The 18,816-nt window shown below is 45.4% G+C and overlaps 1 protein-coding gene across 1 annotated transcript in view; it reads left to right on the forward strand.

The window, feature by feature from the left end:
• The first annotated feature begins 437 nt into the window (after nt 1-437).
• LOC137570443 (C-C motif chemokine 24-like) overlaps nt 438-18,816 on the forward strand; it is a 50,199-nt gene continuing 31,820 nt past the window's right edge. Inside the window, exons 1-2 of the mRNA XM_068279112.1 lie at nt 438-506; nt 1,021-1,225. The gene's annotated coding sequence lies outside the window, so the exon portion shown is untranslated. The remainder of the gene's footprint in view (nt 507-1,020; nt 1,226-18,816) is intronic.

The following is an 18,816-nucleotide window of genomic DNA, read 5'->3' on the forward strand; positions in this document are numbered from 1 at the left end:
CCAGCGGTTGCTGGTGCAGGATCCCAAGGCAATTGTAATGCACAAAATCAAAGGAGGGGTCCGCACACACACTTATTTAGGAACAGTGTACCATCACACACGTACAAGCATCTGACCATACACCCACAATTGTTTTGGGACCAATCTGCTCCCTTTGGTAAAGGCAAAATGTGCTATGGACAGAATTTTAAAAAATACACTTTTCAGGCCACGGTACCAGAAGATGTGTTTGGTAAAAGGCTGTTATGCAAGTTTAGGGTCTGGGCAACTAACCGTCACAAAATATACTATGAATTCTTTATTGTGTTTGAATATAATGTTGATCAATTTTACAGAAACCAAACTGGAGCCTGCAACATGACAATGGCATTGAACATTCCAGTAAATCCAACAAGGAATGCCTGAAAAAAAAAAGAAAGAAATTGATCAACTCGAAGCCACATTTAAATCCCCCAAAATGTTTCTGGGTAATTTAAAAATGACAGGTGAAAGAATTCTGCACGAAGGTAAGCAAAACAACCCTCATAGTCAATGTCAGAGACATGCATACAGACAGTTATAAGAAACTAGTAGACCTTAGCCCGTTTAAAAACGGGCTCTAGGTCTCTCTCTTACCGCTGCCAGTCAGTGCGCATGTGCGCGCACCCATCCGCAGCATGCTCACCCTTCTGCCATGAGCTGAGGCCACCCGTCTGCCCCGTCCTCCATGGCTGTCCGTGCTGCGCACATGCGCAGTGTCAAAAAACGCGGACACAGTGACAAAGGTGGACGCAGCGACACAGGGCTATTATTATATAGGATGCTTTTCTGCAAATGTGCTAGTTGGGACAAGGCCAGGTATTACTACTTACATTTTCCACACAGACAGAAATAGCATATCTGTTATTTATATGCTGTAGAAATGTAGAAATGATTTATCAAGCAGAATCCAAACTTCAAATGCAAGATCATTAATGAAGTATTACTGGCTTTTTTTTACTCGTGTTGTCTTACTGTTTTCTTTACTTGTTTTGTCTTCAGGGGCGTAACAATAGACCCTGCAAGGGATGCATCTGCAGGGGAGCCCAGAAGCCACAGGGGGCTCCATCCTGAGAGACTGACAACTAAGGGAAATGAGAGAAAAAACTTTCTGCTCTCTGCAACCTCTCTACCCCAATGTGCTCTGTATTGTAGTGATGCTAGAGAAGTCTGCAGAGCCAGTGCTGCTCCATCAGAGATGGACAGAGTGAGTGTAATAAGAAGCTGAGGCTGATAGCACACCCGTCTGTCAGTTTTCTGTATGCATTTTCTGCACACCATGGGCTTGATTAACTAAACTGTGAAAACCCACAGCACAGCCGCCCTAGCGTTTTGCAATCGCAAATTTCCATGCACAATCACAAATTTCACACACAAAAATTGTTGATTGTGCATGAAAACGCTAGCACGGCCATGCTAGGAGTTATCATGGTTTACTGAATCAAGCCCCATGTGTGTCTGTATGTGTGAAAAAATGCATGTTTTATCACAGAAGTGAATGTAATTGATAGAGAAAATCTGTGCGGAGCTTCACTGCTGTCTACATGGGGATAACACATTCACATTCAAGTGTGCACTAGTAGACAGTAGTGTTGGGCGAACGGTGTTCGCCACTGTTCGGGTTCTGCAGAACATCACCCTGTTCGGGTGATGTTCGAGTTCGGCCGAACACCTGATGGTGCTCGGCCAAACCGTTCGGCCACATGGCCGAAATAAGAGCGCATGGCCGAACGTTCCCCGAACGTTCGGCCAGCGCTGTGATTGGCCGAACGGGTCACGTGGTTCGGACCCCGAACGCGCTCTGATTGGCCGAACGGGTCACGTGGTTCGGGTAAATAAATACCCGAACCACGTCATATCTCCGCCATTTGTCTGTGGGTTTAGCTTTGGGTAGGCAGGCAGGGTAGTTCGCTCTCCAGCCACGCTAGCCAGGGTCCCCCCCAGTCATTGTGTGTCGCTGCTGGGAACAGTAGTACACCGCTCGCTCAGCCACACTATATATAGCATTGTTTACTGCCACTGTGTACCTCGCTCAGCCACACTATATATAGCATTGTGTTTACTGCCACTCTGTGTACACCGCTCAGCCAGACTATATAGCATTGTGTGTACTGCCACTCTGTGTACACGGCTCAGCCAGACTATATAGCATTGTGTGTACTGCCACTCTGTGTATACCGCTCAGCCAGACTATATAGCATTGTTTACTGCCACTCTGTGTACACGGCTCAGCCAGACTATATAGCATTGTGTGTACTGCCACTGTGTACCTCGCTCAGCCACGCTATATATAGTATTGTGTTTACTGCCACTCTGTGTACACCGCTCAGCCAGACTATATAGCATTGTGTGTACTGCCACTCTGTGTACACGGCTCAGCCAGACTATATAGCATTGTGTGTACTGCCACTCTGTGTATACCGCTCAGCCAGACTATATAGCATTGTTTACTGCCACTCTGTGTACACGGCTCAGCCAGACTATATAGCATTGTGTGTACTGCCACTCTGTGTACACCGCTCAGCCAGACTATATAGCATTGTGTGTACTGCCACTCTGTGTACACCGCTCAGCCAGACTATATAGCATTGTGTGTACTGCCACTCTGTGTACACCGCTCAGCCAGACTATATAGCATTGTGTGTACTGCCACTCTGTGTATACCGCTCAGCCAGACTATATAGCATTGTTTACTGCCACTCTGTGTACACGGCTCAGCCAGACTATATAGCATTGTGTGTACTGCCACTCTGTGTACACCGCTCAGCCAGACTATATAGCATTGTGTGTACTGCCACTCTGTGTACACAGCTCAGCCAGACTATATAGCATTGTGTGTACTGCCACTCTGTGTACACCGCTCAGCCAGACTATATAGCATTGTGTGTACTGCCACTCTGTGTACACCGGTCAGCCAGACTATATAGCATTGTGTGTACTGCCACTCTGTGTACACCGCTCAGCCAGACTATATAGCATTGTGTGTACGCCACTCTGTGTACACCGCTCAGCCAGACTATATAGCATTGTGTGTACTGCCACTCTGTGTACACCGCTCAGCCAGACTATATAGCATTGTGTGTACTGCCACTCTGTGTACACCGCTCAGCCAGACTATATAGCATTGTGTGTACTGCCACTCTGTGTACACCGCTCAGCCAGACTATATAGCATTGTGTGTACTGCCACTCTGTGTACACCGCTCAGCCAGACTATATAGCATTGCGTACTCTGCCAGTCAGTGTGTATATTGCTGGGATCAGTAATACTCCACTCACCGCCAACCACTATATGAGCTCACCATGAGTTCCTCAGAGACCTCCGCTGTGAGCAGCACTCCCAACAACAGCAACAGCCAATGCCCCACGCAAGCTATAACATCCACCCCAGCAGCCAGTGGTCAGCAGCAGCCCTCCCCGGAGGAGAACGTTGTGTCCATCGGTCCGTCGCCAGAGCGATTAATGAGGGCTGCCATTGAGGAGATGATGGGGCCTGATGTGGAGGAGGAGGTCTGGCTCAGGCCAGCATCCCAAGTTAATGTTGAGGACGATGAGGGGTCTGTGTCTGGGGATGTTGGGGTGGCAGAGGTGGTGGGTGGGTCAGACTCAGGAGAAGAGTTGTATGATGAGGATGATAATCGGGACCATCTGTATGTGCCTCAGAGTCCGACCCCGGATAACATGTTGTATCGTGTGTTTAGGTACTAAAATCTGCGTTCCCACTTCCCAGTACTGCCCGCAGTGCCCGGGTCCACGGATCCATATAATTTTTTGGGCAGCACTATCAAACTGTGGTACTATGAGTGAGTTGCCATGGTCCTTCTGTGCCGCCTGTCACACTCACCGTCTGTCTGCAGATGGATTGTTCAACACAGCTACGCCATCTGACATGTAGTCCTGGACCATCTTCTCCAGGCGATTGGTGTTGGAGGACGTGGAACTGCCCGATTGCTGTTCTGTGGGCTGCTGCATGGGTGTCAGAAAATGTTCCCACTCCAAGGACACTGCCAATACCATTCCCTTTTGGGCACTAGCAGCAGCTTGTGTTCTTTGCTGCCCTCCTGGTCCTCCTGGGTTTGCTGAAGTCAGTCTGTTGGCGTACAACTGGCTAGAGAAGGAGGAGGATGTCAATCTCCTCTCTAAAGTCTCCATCCTCAAGGGCCTGCTGGAATTGTTCCATTTTTGACCTGTCTGACACTTTCTTCAATCAGTTTTTTAACATTGTGTTTGTATAAACTGGGTATAAACCCAGTAATTGGTGTTGTCCAGATTCCAGAATAATGAATAATAATGAATAGTGAATAATGCGCGGGCCGCGTTCAATGCAGTCTAGCATGAATTGAGCCATGTGTGCCAGAGAGTCCTGCCAGACTCCTCTGTCTTCATGTTCTTGTGAGCGTTGTGATTGTTGTGATGCACCATATTCGTCACCAGCATCACTTTCTTCCTCTTCTGCTGTCTATTCCCGCTAAATTGTGGAAGTCCAATGTGCACCGCTCTGTCCCTCGGCAGTGGGGGCATCCAATTCCTGCTCCAACTCCAGCTGTTCCTCGTCCTGTTCTTTGTCATAGCTGGGACCAGCGTTTCCTGAGGCAGGTTGCCTGATGTTGGTATCATCACGCTGATCGTTTTCATCTTCAGAATCCCCCACTTGCATCATGCCAGCGGTTTCCATCTTCAACATTGATTTCTTCAGTAAACACAGCAGTGGTATTGTAATGCTGACTGTAGAGTTGTCACTGCTCAGTCACGCAACGTGGATTGCTCAAAATTTTGGAGGACTTGGCAGAGATCCAACATGGTGGCCCAATCAGATCCACAGAAGCTTGGTAGCTAGCTGCTGGAATGCGCCTCGGCACTGCGCAAAAGCGTGCTAGCATGTGCAGCGTAGAATTCCAGCGCGTAGGGAGGGACATCACCCAGCGAGCGATGGTGCGCTAGATTGAAGCGCTCCTGCATCTCTTGGTGAGTCCTTCAGAAGCGGTACTGGACTTTTAACAATGTTTTTTTTTTTTTTTCCTTCAACAGAAGATCTGCCACGTTGGAGTGAGGAGGACGCCGCCGACCCCGACACCAAGCTGAACCCCGGCGAACTCCAAGCAGAGGATCTTCAGGAACCCTCAAGGCTTTGAGCAAGCTGAGGAGGATCAGCAGTCCCGACGAGACCTCTCCTCATATGCGACGGAGTGCAGTGGAGCTCCCCAGAACAACCTCTCAGTTGTCACTTTGTCACTGGTCACTTTGTCACTTTGTCATTTTGTCACTTTGTCACTTGTCACTTTGTCACTTGTCACTTTGTCACTTGTCACTTTGTCACTTGTCACTTTGTCACTTTGTCACTTTGTCACTTGTCACTTGTCACTTTGTCACTTGTCACTTGTCACTTTGTCATTTTGTCACTTTGTCATTTTGTCACTTTGTCACTTTGTCACTGGTCACTTTGTCACTTTTCACTTTGTCACTTGTCACTTGGTCACTTGTCACTTGGTCACTTGTCACTTGGTCACTTGGTCACTTGTCCAGATGATCTTGGTACACCTCCTGCGATTCAAATTCCTGCACACATTGCTCTGGGATTTGGGTGTGATGAATGATGCATCTAACTTGCCACCGGAGGCAATTAAGGCCTTCAAAACATTGAAAGCAGCTTTCTGTTCCGCCCCCATTTTGCGTCATGTTGAGTTGTTGACGTCATGTTCATCCTCGGCCTCGCCTTGCATTTCAGTGCGAGGTGCATTTTCCACAGAAAAAGGTTGTGAATCCGGGCACAACATTTGTGGCTGTTCCATTGACCTTTCACAGGTAGAAGCTTGTGGGGGTGGGAATAGCTCCTCCGAATAGCCCATTGTGTCCTGAAAACTACTCATTGCATTGCTTTGCGCACACATTTTTTTGTCCTCATGCAAGGCCTGAGTTGCACCTGAAAGCGTGGCCTTCTCCTCCTGCGCCTCCTCCTGTTCCATCACGTCTGCTGCTGCTGGGTTAGCGTTGACGCCCGGTCCCTGTTTATTGAACCTCTTATCTTTATTACATTTATGACTGCATGGCGGTAAAAAGCATGCTATCCGCACGCTTCTTGTCCTCATGCAAGGCCTGGGTTGTTGTGTCTCAAAAAGCATGGCCTTCTCCTCCTGCACCTGCTCCTGTTCCATCACGTGTGCTGCTGCTGCTGGGTTAGCGTTACCGGTCCCTTTTCCTGGAACCTCTTCTCTGTATTACATTTATGACTGCATGGCGACAAAAAGCATGTTACCTGTGCAAAGAAACATGACATTTTCCACATTTAAAAGACAGTTTTTCCTTTGAAACTTTACAATCAATTTTCTCAAAAACTATAAGCTCTTTTTCAAATATTTTTTTTTCCTCTTGTACCCACTCCCAAGGTGCACATACCCTGCTAATTTGGGGTATGTAGCATGTAAGGAAGCTTTACAAAGCACCAAAGTTCGGGTCCCCATTGACTTCCATTATGTTCGGAGTTCGGCGCGAACACCCGAACATCGCGGCGATGTTCGGCGAACGTTCGCGAACCCGAACATCTAGGTGTTCGCCCAACACTAGTAGACAGTTGAATAACATTGGTTCTCAGTTTACCTATGCAGAAAGTGTGTGTGTGTTGGGGGGGGGGTGCCAACCAAGCCAAGAAGGGGGCCCCATCCCCTCCAAAGTTTTGCAGGGGGGGGGCAGTGATTTCTAGTTATGCCCCTGCTTGTCTTACTGACTTCTTGACTTGTGTTGTCTTACTAACTTCTTTACTTGTGTTGCCTGACTTCTTTACTCATCTTGTCTTACTGACTTATTTACTCATCTTGTCTTACTGAATTATTTACTCGTCTTGTCTTACTGACTTCTTTACTTGTCTTGTCTTACTGACTTCTTTACTCGTCTTGTCTTACTGACTTCTTTACTCATCTTGTCTTACTGACTTCTTTACTTGTCTTGTCTTACTGACTTCTTTACTTATCTTATCTTACTGACTTCTTTACTTGTCTTGTCTAAGGCCTCTTTCACAGTAGGACGTTGCATTTTGATGCAACATTAAAGTCACATCGCAAATTACCACGCAACTTCCCAAAAAAGTCGCACCGCAACTTAATGCCCCATTATCGTCGCATATAGTAGAGCATACAGGCAATGAAAAGTATGCTTCCAAATCATTACTGAGCATGTGCAAACAGTCCAACGCACCTAAAAACGTGTATAATGCACGGCATGCAGTACTTTCTAATAACGCTACACATTGCACACAAACGCAACGTGTGCACTGTAAATGTCGCACAGACTTAGTAATGCTGTGCGTTAGTCTGCATTAAAACATTTTCCAATGTGCGACTTTAACGTCGCACTGTGAAAGCGGCCTTACTGACTTTTTTACTTGTCTATACCACATTGTATCTGATGTTTTGATTGTACTTTGCCTATAAAAACAACAAACAGGCCATCATCTAAAGCAGGGGTGCCCAATAGGTCGATCGCGATCTACCGGTTCGGCCGTGTCATGTAAAATTTTGCGGCCGACAGCTGTCAGAATCTGCTGCCGGCCGCTGGCCAATCGGAGAGGAGAGGGGCGGTACTACAGTGGGAGAGGAAGACGCCGCCGCGACGTCAAAGCTGGGGGCAGCGCTGGACACAATGCGTCAATGCACGTTGCCCGCCGCCCAGAGTCTTCATTAGAGTGCCCATCTGCACTCGCAGCTCGGCTGAAGGAGAGGAGACCAGGAGGAGCCCCAAACACCGCCGCTGGAACTGGAGGGAGGTGAGTGGCACCCACACCTAACTACACTATACCTGGCTAACTATACTGAAGCCACCCACACCTAACTACACTATACCTGGCTAACTATCCTGAAGCCACCTACACCTAACTATACTATAACTGGCTAACTATCCTGAAGGCCCCTACACCTAGCTATCTGTACTGAAAGCACCTACACCTAACTACACTATACCTGGCTAACTATACTGAAGCCACCCACACCTAACTACACCATACCTGGCTAACTATACTGAAAGCCCCTACACCTAACTACACTATACCTGGCTAACTATCCTGAAGCCACCCACACCTAACTACACTATACCTGGCTAACTATACTGAAGGCACCACACCTAACTACACTATACCTGGCTAACTATCCTGAAGGTACCCACACCTAGCTATCTGTACTGAAAGCACCTACACCTAACTACACTATACCTGGCTAACTATCCTGAAGGTACCCACACCTAACTACACTATACCTGGCTAACTATACTGAAGGCACCACACCTAACTACACCATACCTGGCTAACTATACTGAAGGCCCCTACACCTAACTACACTATACCTGGCTAACTATACTGAAGCCACCCACACCTAACTACACTATACCTGGCTAACTATCCTGAAGCCACCTACACCTAACTACACTATACCTGGCTATCCTGAAGGCCCCTACACCTAGCTATCTGTACCGAAAGCACCTACACCTAACTACACTATACCTGGCTAACTATCCTGAAGCCACCCACACCTAACTACACCATACCTGGCTAACTATCCTGAAGCCACCCACACCTAACTACACTATACATGGCTAACTATACTAAAGCCACCCACACCTAACTACACTATACCTGGCTACATATCCTGAAGGCACCACACCTAACTACACTATACCTGGCTAACTATACTGAAGCCACCCACACCTAACTACACTATACCTGGCTAACTATACTGAAGGCCCCTGCACCTAGCTATCTGTACTGAAAGCACCTATACCTAACTATACTATACCTGGCTACCTATACTGAAGGCCCCTATACCTATCTACCTATACTGAAGACACGTATACCTGCTACCTAAATATTGGTAGATCCCCTGGACTCAGCAAATTTTAAAGTAGCTCGCTGGCCGAAAAAGCGTGGGCACCACTGATCTAAAGACTTCCAAAAATGTCTATTTGTCTGTAAAGCAGACCCGAACTCAGAACTTCCTCTCTCTGAGGTGCTCTAAAAGATAAGCAACAGTATAATAACCTTTTAAAGAAAAACATTTCCTTGTTACAGCTGATAGAAATCCTGCAATAAATGGAAGCATACATAGGGTTAACATCCTAAATATTTCTAATGAATAGTCACAGATGGGAGGAATAGACGGAGTAAACTCTCTAAATACAGGGTGCATTTCTCTGTTTCCCTTCTGTCCTGTGCAAGAGTTCAGGTCCATTTTAAGGAGGACCTACTAGAGCGCTTTCAGCAGCACTTTGGAGATTGCAGAAGATCGCTGGCGAGTGGCGACTCCAAAAATTGCTATGCCAATGAAAGTGGATGTGAGCCCACTGGAACAATATTATTTTGGCCAAATTGTAATCATGGGGCCTGTACCATTTTGCTTACGATTGTAAATTAATGTTAAATATTGGATCGCCACAAAATCGCTTTTCAGAGCTTGTGCTACTTAGAAACCACCAGCTTACCCAAAATCTCTTTCAGAACTTGAAAACTTAACCACTTTATCCACCACTACAGTATATCTACGTCCTCTGTGACTTCATCTAAGCCACGAGTCAGTAGATATACGTCTTGTAGCAGAAGCAGTGCTGTGCAGGATTGGGCTTGCTCCTGTGCACATTTCTGGCACTATCTGATGCAGCACTAATTGGTGTATGGGAATATATGTTTCCTGAGCTAATTAGATTGATTGTTACCATTAAAAATACTTTTATTTTCTCAGTTCATAGTGAAAAATACACTCTGTAGCATTATCAGAATCAGAATCAGATTTATTTCGCCAAATACAGCAAGAGCTATAGTCGGAATTATTTGTGGTACACATGGCATAGACATAGTATAGGAAGACAAGACGCACAGCACAGACAGTTTAGAACTGCAGCAATGGAATATATGACAGATATGACAGATTAGTGTTCCTTCCTGCCGGGCAGGTAGCAGTCCCATAATACTAATAATATTAATGATAATAATACTAATAATACTTATGATGGTGGCCCCCGTACGGACCTTGGGCAGTGTGAACGAGGGCGGGCAGCGGCGAGAACTGAGAGACCCCGCTAGGGCATGCCAGTAGGCGGGCCTGACGGGGGGGAGGTTGGAGTTCAGCAGCCGGACAGCTTGGGGGAAGAAGGTGTTCTTACGTCTGGTGGTTTTGCATGGTATAGACCTGTAGCGGCGGCCCAATGGCAGAAGCTTGAAGTAGCGACTGCCTGGGTGAGAGGGATCACGGGAGATCACAGTGGCCCTCTTCATCATCCTAGCGGAGTGGAAGAGATCAAGTGGTGGGAGAGGAGCCCCGATGATTCTCTCTGCGTCAGTTATGACTCTCTGCAGTTTATGTTTTTCGCTGGCCGTTGCGCCCACATACCAGACAATGACTGAGGAGCAGAGGATGGATTCTATAGTGGCAGTATAGAAGCTGGTCAGCAGTTCCCTGGGCATGCCGAATCTCTTCAGTTGGCGCAGGAAGAACAATCTCTGCTGAGATTTCTTCTGAGTTTTGGAGGTGTTCAGCCTCCACTTCAGGTTGTTAGTGAGAGTCGTGCCAAGGAACCGCACGGATGTGACCCTAGAGACTTCGGTACCCCCAATGAAGACAGGTGGGGGGGAGGGTTCCTCCTGAAGTCTATGACTAGTTCAACAGTCTTTGCGGCGCTGAGTACTAGGTTGTTGTCTCTGCACCAGTTACAGATTCGCTCGACTTCGCTGCGGTACTCATACTCTCCGTTGCTGCTGCCAATTAGGCCAATGATAGTGGTGTCGTCTGCAAATTTGATGACTTTCACAGAGTCAGCGGATGATATGCAATTGTTGGTATAGAGGGAGAATTATAGTGGTGACAGTACACAGCCTTTTGGAGCCCCAGTATTGGTGGTTCTGATGCTGGAGTAGCAGTTGCCGAGCTTCACCTGTTGCGTTCTGTTTGTCAGGAAGTCCTTGATCCATACTCGAAGGGTGGGGTCTACTCCGAGCTGCTCCAGATTGGTGAGCAGGATGTCTGGGCAGATCGTGTTGAACGCTGAGCTAAAATTCAGAAACAGGATCCTAGCGTAGGAGGCAGGATTGTCTAGGTGCTCCATGATGTATGCCAGGCTGGCACTGATGGCGCCCTCCACGGATCTGTTTGCCCTATAAGCAAACTGGAGCTGGTCGAGGTGAGCGTCCGTGTACCTCTTCAGGTGGGCAAGGACCAGCCGCTCAAGGAGCTTCATGATGTTTGAATTTAGGGCCACTGTTCGGAATTATTTCAGAATCAAATATCTTCACCATAAATTGGAATATAATCTAAGTTTTGTGATAAGCGGTAAGAATAGTCAAACAAAATGTGTGTATTTATCTACAGTAACACTTTTAATTATTAAACTTGAATTGGTAAAACTAAGAAATAATGTGTTTTTTTCTATTTTTTTCCTTGTTTACCCATTAAAATTCATAGAAAACAAAATTGTTCGAGGAAAAAAATGGCATACAATGAAAGCCTAGTTTGTCTTGAAAAAAACAATATATATTTAATTTCTGTGTCATAAGTAGGGATAAAGTTATTTCAGATTACATAAGGATATAGCTAAACTGTCAAAACTGCTCTGGTCCATAAGTGGGAAACAAGATCTAGATGTGAAGTGTTTAAAATAAAATCAATATTAACAACATTGGGAATAACTGCTGAAATGACCTCACAAACCGTAAGCAAGAATGCTGAATGACTGCAACTATTCTGCTCAGTTTCAATTAAAATCTATTTTTCAAGAATTAAAATCTATATTTCTGATTGTAAAATTTGAAAAATCTAACCAATGAACCTCACATGTGTGTTGAATTTTTCCCCAATTATGAAAAAAAGATAAAAACTCTGAAAAAAATTGCTAAGAAAAATACCACCTGATCAACATATGTAGAAAAAAAAGGGGAAATCTGATTGGATTTCCTGCTTGAATAAAATGAAAAGCTTTTCTGTAGAACCGATTGTTTTTATGGAACTGTCACAAAAACGGATCATTTTATTGTGACGTCACTGTGTAGAAACCTTCAGTCTCTTGAACCGGATCAGATATTTAAACTGAATAGAGATGTAAGTTTTTCTCTCTAAATAGCCTGGTGGCCTCAGAAGGTATGGCCGTTGTTACCAGAAACAATAGTGACCCGGCCAATGTTGCTTAATGATGACGTGAAAAACTGAATAAAAGGATTTCAGTTCCTCTTTATGGCATTTATTACTCAGAACAAATTTCACTTCTAGCTTCTTCATAATTTCCTTTGTGCACTAAAGATCAAATGCACAAATACAGGCGCATATGATGAGCTAGCCTTGTGTACGCATTCAATGGCACAGCGTGTTTTTTTATCTCTGTTTGATTTAATGATGGCAAATAATCACTTTTAACCCATTAGCAAATTCAATAGAGTTATCTCCTTTTGACTTCAGTCTGTAGAACTCAATGTTCTATAAATTCTTGGAATGCTTTGATCTCTTTCTATCTACTAGCAGAAAATAAAAAAACTGAAAGCAGGAGTCCTCTATTATTATCTCACACAGCCCTCTAGAGACAAGTGGTCATAAGTACACATTACAGCAGTACTAATTAGAAGCAGGGAAATGTAACACATAAGAAATTTAAAAAGTGCTAAAATAAATTGGCCTGGAGCACTTGCAAGCCTCTAAATACATTGGCTGTTAAAGGGGTAAAGTTCCTGGTCAGGAGCCCAGACACTGGCCACTTTCACCAGCACAGACTTCCCGAAATACATCTCCCGGCATGCATCGCAGTGTGTGACAGGAATTACAAATTCTCACAGAAGCTGATGGTCAGGAGAAAAAGAAGGCGCATGTTGCACTGGCCAGGGAGCCAGAGGGTCAGCACCACTTAGGTAAGTAATGGTTTTTCCTCTGACCCCTGCACCCCCAGCTGCACACACCCTTATGAACAGCCCTATTAGGCAGCACCATCCCCAGATTAGGTAGCCAGGTGTGCCCCAGTATTGCACAGCCACCTCACCAGTATATGTAGAGCTAGGAACAGAGAGTAAATGGCTGGATACTCACCATCGCTCAGCCTCTAGTGCCGATTTACCTTCAGCCAGACGTCCAGCATCCTATCTATGGCCACAGCATCTTGTTTGTTATGTGACCCACTGGCACGTACTGCCAAAAATAACAAAATAACAAATAACACCATTGTAGCCATGGAGATAGGACACTAGACGTGCGTCTAAAGAAAGAATGGCACTGATCTTAGAGCCGAGTATGTAACCTTTCACGTACACTCCACTCCCAACTCTGTATAGAGAGGTAGAGCGAAGCAGGTGGCTTCGGTCCACAGAGCTCACCGCTGGGTCCAAAACCAGGAGAACCATAGCTGCAATGTAATGCTGTGCCAGGAGCATAAGGGTAATTCGGGACTCTGGCGGCTGCCGGACCCCGAATTACATCTTCCTCCGAGTTGCGACAATTTGGTATTTACCACTGTTGGGGAGTTTTGTGGCAGCAGAGAGAGCCATCATTCGGCTCTCCCGGCGCTCAACTCACCAGCAATGCAACAATACATACGCAGATAGGGAGATACTGTAAATCCGGCCACACAGGCTGGGTAAGGTCTGTGGGTCGAACTTTGCCCATGGCTACTATAGCATCACATTACCAAATGGTTAAAATTTTTACCGCAGTACCCTTGGTTGAAACAATAATTGATAATAGCGAAGGAATATCAGACAGTATATAAAGAACTATAAAGAACCGTGCTCGGAGTTGGACTTCAAGATGGTCACACAGAAACTGAAGATGCAGTAATTTCAAATGAATCTGCCTGGCATCTTCTGTCTCCTGCAAAAGAAATCAATAATATCCCTTTGATTCTTAGGGTGAAGTTGAATAGAAATGTGATTGAGGATACAAGAACAAGCGGTGGTCTTACCTCTCACGTGGAAAAGGGCCAGCAATAACTGGGAGTATATGTTTTATTAAGCACTTAAAGGACTGCGTTTCTAAGGACCTCACCCGCTTTTTCTACATTCTTCTACATTACAACTATCGGGTGCTTCCGAATTTGTTCTTGTATCCTATAAACACTGCAGTTGGGAGGTTTTAGTTGTTTTAGTTGGCCCGTGAAAAATACTTAGGAGCGTGAGCGTGACCATTTAGTTCTTGCATCCCAGTACCTGGAAAACCAAACCAGGGTGGACATCTTCAGGCTTTAGCGGTGGTTTCAATCCCTGCAACCTACCTTAGTGAGCATAAAATTTAATTATTTATCCTACCCAAGATATCTTGACATAATGCACCATTTGGCTCCTGTTTTTTTCTTCTTTTCCCCAGTTGATCCGGGAGGTCTTATAAGCATTGGGAAATACCATCTCTCAACCAGAACTGTAATTAAGAATGGCGAACTGTAATTGAGAATGGGAACCAGTCTAACACTGGCAGCATTATGGTATAGCCCTGTATCAAGCACTGGATATACTCACTCCCTATCAGAAATATACTGTCATTAAAATGGAGATGTCAGTAATGTATACTATGTGGTACTCTCCAATCAGTATTTCAGGTAATGCTGATCATGAGTGGCATCTACCAGCTGTTTGGTGATCTGCAGTAGCAATCCTACTGGTATGTGACCAGGGTGACCAGAAGGATTCAGCTAAAAAGCTAAAAACAGACGTTATATAATTTATATACGAAATATATTTTCAAACTCCATGCTTACCATATGTGACACATTGCCGATAGGGATGGCCTTCCTAGGAGAACACACGAAGGAACATGTGATCAGTCTGATCAGCTGACAGATTTTTAAGGTTCTGATTTGCTGTGATGACTTCCTGGTTTAGCACATAAGCATGACCAGCAAATTGGAGCCTTAAAAATCTTTTAGCTGATCAGACTGATCCAGGACCAGGGCCGAGCCGAGGCATAGGCTGGAGAGGCTCCAGCCTCAGGGCACAGTGTAGGAGGGGGCGCACAATTCATTCAGCTGTCATTCCTAATTGTGTATGAAGCAGAAAGAAATAAGAAAAGGGAATACATAGCAGTGACTGCAAGCCAGATAACTAGATATTAAGGTATTTGGGAGGTTGTGGGCCCTGTGGCCCTCTTAGTCTAATAGCAATCAGTGTGTGACAGCTGGGGTGGGAGGGATGGAGGGGCGCACTTTGGTGTCTCAGCCTTGGGTGCTGGAGGACCTCGTCCCAGCTCTGGACTGATCACATGTTCCTTCGTGAGTTCTCCTAGGCAGGGCCATCCCTAATTGCCGATAGTGACGATCGGCAATCAGTAAAGTAAAGTGCTGCAGCACAAGTAATCCTCTGGGATTACTCACACTGTAGAGATTGCGGTGCAATTGCGATTTCCACCAATTTTCCTGGCAAATGAATTTGAGATTCTCATCCATTGGAATGCAAAAATCACAATGCAAAATTGCAATCGCCAGGCGATTGTGATCGCGTTTTGTGATTCCAAGTGTGAACAGGGCCTTAGTCAGAGAAAAGACAAGTCAAGTTAGTGCTGTTTATGATGTAAAACTCTGTGGTTTTTGTCTGATCTTGTTCACATGACAATGTGGTTTTTGCTTTTTTATGACAAAAGCAGCTTTCAATGGAATTCTATAAGCGCTGAAATGTTAACGCCCTAACTCATTATTTATAATTATTTAGAGCCTTGAACACAAATTCTTTGTTGTGGGGTTTCCCTTCTAGCTCTGTGGTAAACTGAATCAGAGTTGACCCCCTTTTCTCCTAAGTTCAGCAGAAATTGCAAAAGCAACTAATATTAATCATGACCCACGTCTACTAGGACAATGCACTCATATGTTGTAAGGTTTTAAAAACAATTTTATATATGCGCCATTTATTTATTTGAGAGAGGTTAATCTTAGCAGCCTGTTTTTGGCTGTCTTAGGCCTTCAACCCACTAGCAGTACATTACTAAGCAGTTGTGATTTGAAAAGCTCTTGCTAATGTAATGCTGTGGGTGTGATCTAGAGATGTCGCGAACCTCCAATTTTCGGTTCGCAAACCTCCGTGAAAGGTTCGGTTTGCGAAAAAGTTCGCAAACCGCAATAGACTTCAATGGGGAGGCGAACTTTAAAAAATAGAAAAAATTCGAATGCCTAGAAAAATGATAGAAAACATGTTTCAAAGGCTCTCATACCTGGAGGCAGACATGATTGAGTGAAATACACATCAAATGTCCCAGGCTAACATCTAGGTTTCACACAGACCCCTATTTTAGGACTCCCTCCTCCCTTCCTCCCTCCTACCGGAGGGAGGAGGGTCTCATCTGCCAGAGAATTATATTATTTCAAAAGCCAGTTTATATACCATAGCTGAGAATTGAACACAGGTCTCACTTGTGTGGTGGGCAAGTACCTTAACCGCTGTACCACAACAGTACTAACTGAAGCTGGCCTAGCATTTACCATTTATGCTCAATCCAAGAGAAAAATTAGACAAGATAGCAGCATTAGGAAGACTTGCCTAAGGTCTCCTACTGAATAGGTGCTGGCTTACTGAACAGACAGAGACAAGATTCAAACCCTGGTCTCTTGTGTCAGAGCCCTTAACCATTACACCATGCAGCCACTGCTTACAGATATGTAGCCAGACATGGCCTTGTATTTTGTGTTCAACAGTTGTCAAGAGAAAAATTAGACAAGATAGCAGTGTTAGGAAGACTTGTCTAAGGTCTCCTACTGAATAGGGGCTGGCTTACTGAACAGACAGAGACGAGATTCAAACCCTGGTCTCCTGTGTCAGAGCCCTTAACCATTACACCATGCAGCCACTGCTTACAGATATGTAGCCAGACATGGCCTTGTCTTTTGTGTTCAACAGTAGTCAGGGGAGGACTGGGACCTTTTGGCCTGGGGGGAAACACAACCTAGAGGCCCTTTCACGGTAGTCCCAGCCCCAATCCATATCTTTCTCGAGCCCAAATGTATATAGTGCACTGCTCATACACTAATTGATTTTCCACAGCAGATTCGATCACTGTGATCAAATCTGCTGGAAACTGATGCTCCATCATTGCTGCTCAATCATATTTTAAATAAATTTTCCAGTGAAATCAAATATTTTGCTTGAAAAGGGGTGGTGGCCTTATGCCCCCCATTGAACTGAGCGACAGCCAGAGTGCCCAGGTTCACTGCTGGGGCGTTGCTAGGATCCTGGAAGATCCTGGGCACCAAGGGAGAGGAAGCGTGTGGCGCGCGTAGCGCGCCAAAAATGGGCGTGGTTATGCAGCAAGAAAGTGGGAGTGGTCATGGGTGGGGTCAAATGTACATGAACCTAGCAATGGTGTAACTTAAATATGATAAATACGCAGTATTTAAAATAGGTAGACTTTTCTCACCTGGCTTCTGTCTTATCCTCAGCTGGCCTGGGCGCTGTGCTCGGCTGGCAGTTATGCTGTGCTAGGTTTGTGGTGATGCTGTGCTTGCTGGGCTACCTGGCCTGGCTGTGATGCTGTGCTGGCCTGGCTGGCAGTTATGCTGCAGCCTGGCTGGTGGTTATGCTGCAATGATGCAGGCCAAGCTGGCAGTGATGCTGGGCTCAGGGCTGGCTTGCTGGCATGCTGTGAAGGATCCCTGTGTGCCTACCGGCAGTAGGGCCAGATTTGTACCACTATCACCAGCCACCCCATGACAACAGCAGGGTTAGGATAGAGTCATCAGAAGGGGGGGGGGGGGAGGTTAGGGAAACTGATAGATCTGGGTAAAGGCCCATACACACGTCGGATTTCCGCGGACGGGTCGTTTGACTGTCCCGTCGTTCGCCTGCTAAATCGGGCGTGTGTACAGACTATCGTTCGTTTGATAAGAGTGAGTTTGAGCGATCCGCCCGGCGGATCGCTCAAATTCACTCTTATCAAACGAACGATAGTCTGTACACACGCCCGATTTCGCGGGCGAACGACGGGACGTTCAAACGACCCGTCGTTCGCGGAAATCCGACGTGTGTATGGGCCTTTAGGGATTTACAAAAAAAAAGGGAGTTAAAGTTAGGTAAAAGAAACATAAAGGCGGTTAGAAAAGATTAAAGGCTAGGCTTTTGGGCAACTTAGGGTGATGCTAGGAATTTGAGAGCAGAATTATAGAAAAGCGGATGAAATTAAGTATCAGGTTACGGTTACTGATTACAAGATTACAAAGATTAAATTGACTAAAGTCAGTCAGTGACAGGACTATGTACTCTGTAAAGTCTGCAGAAGGTGAAGGTGTCAGTGCTATTTATATAAATACATCGTAATAATATGGTAGGACATTAGACTATGGCAATGGTAGGATTAGATTGTGAGCACCTCTGCGGATAGTCAGTGACATGACTAAGTATTCTGTAAAGTGCTACAGAAGTGGTCAGTGCTATATAAATACATAATAATAATAATATGGTAGGACGTTAGACTATAGCTATGGTAGGATTAGATTGTGAGCTCTTCTGCGAACAGTCAGTGACATGACTATGTACTCTGTAATGTGCTGCAGAAGATGTCACTGCTATATAAATACATAATAATAATAGGGTAGGACATTAGACTAGGACTATGGTAGGATTAGAGTGTGAGCTCCTCTGAGGACAGCCAGTGACATGATTAAGTATTCTGTAAAGTGCTACAGAAGAAGATGTCACTGTTGTATAAATACATAATAATAATATGGTAGGACATTAGGCTATGACTATGGTAGGATTAGATTGTGAGCTCCTCTGAGGACAAGGAGTCACATTACTATGTATAGGATAAGAGGGGGAGGGAGAGTGTGCTGTAGAGATGTAAAGGGGGGATATGAAAACACAGGGGGGAGGGAAAGAGAACAC

Source organism: Hyperolius riggenbachi, chromosome 4, assembly GCF_040937935.1.
Source record: "Hyperolius riggenbachi isolate aHypRig1 chromosome 4, aHypRig1.pri, whole genome shotgun sequence".
NCBI lineage: Eukaryota > Metazoa > Chordata > Amphibia > Anura > Hyperoliidae > Hyperolius > Hyperolius riggenbachi.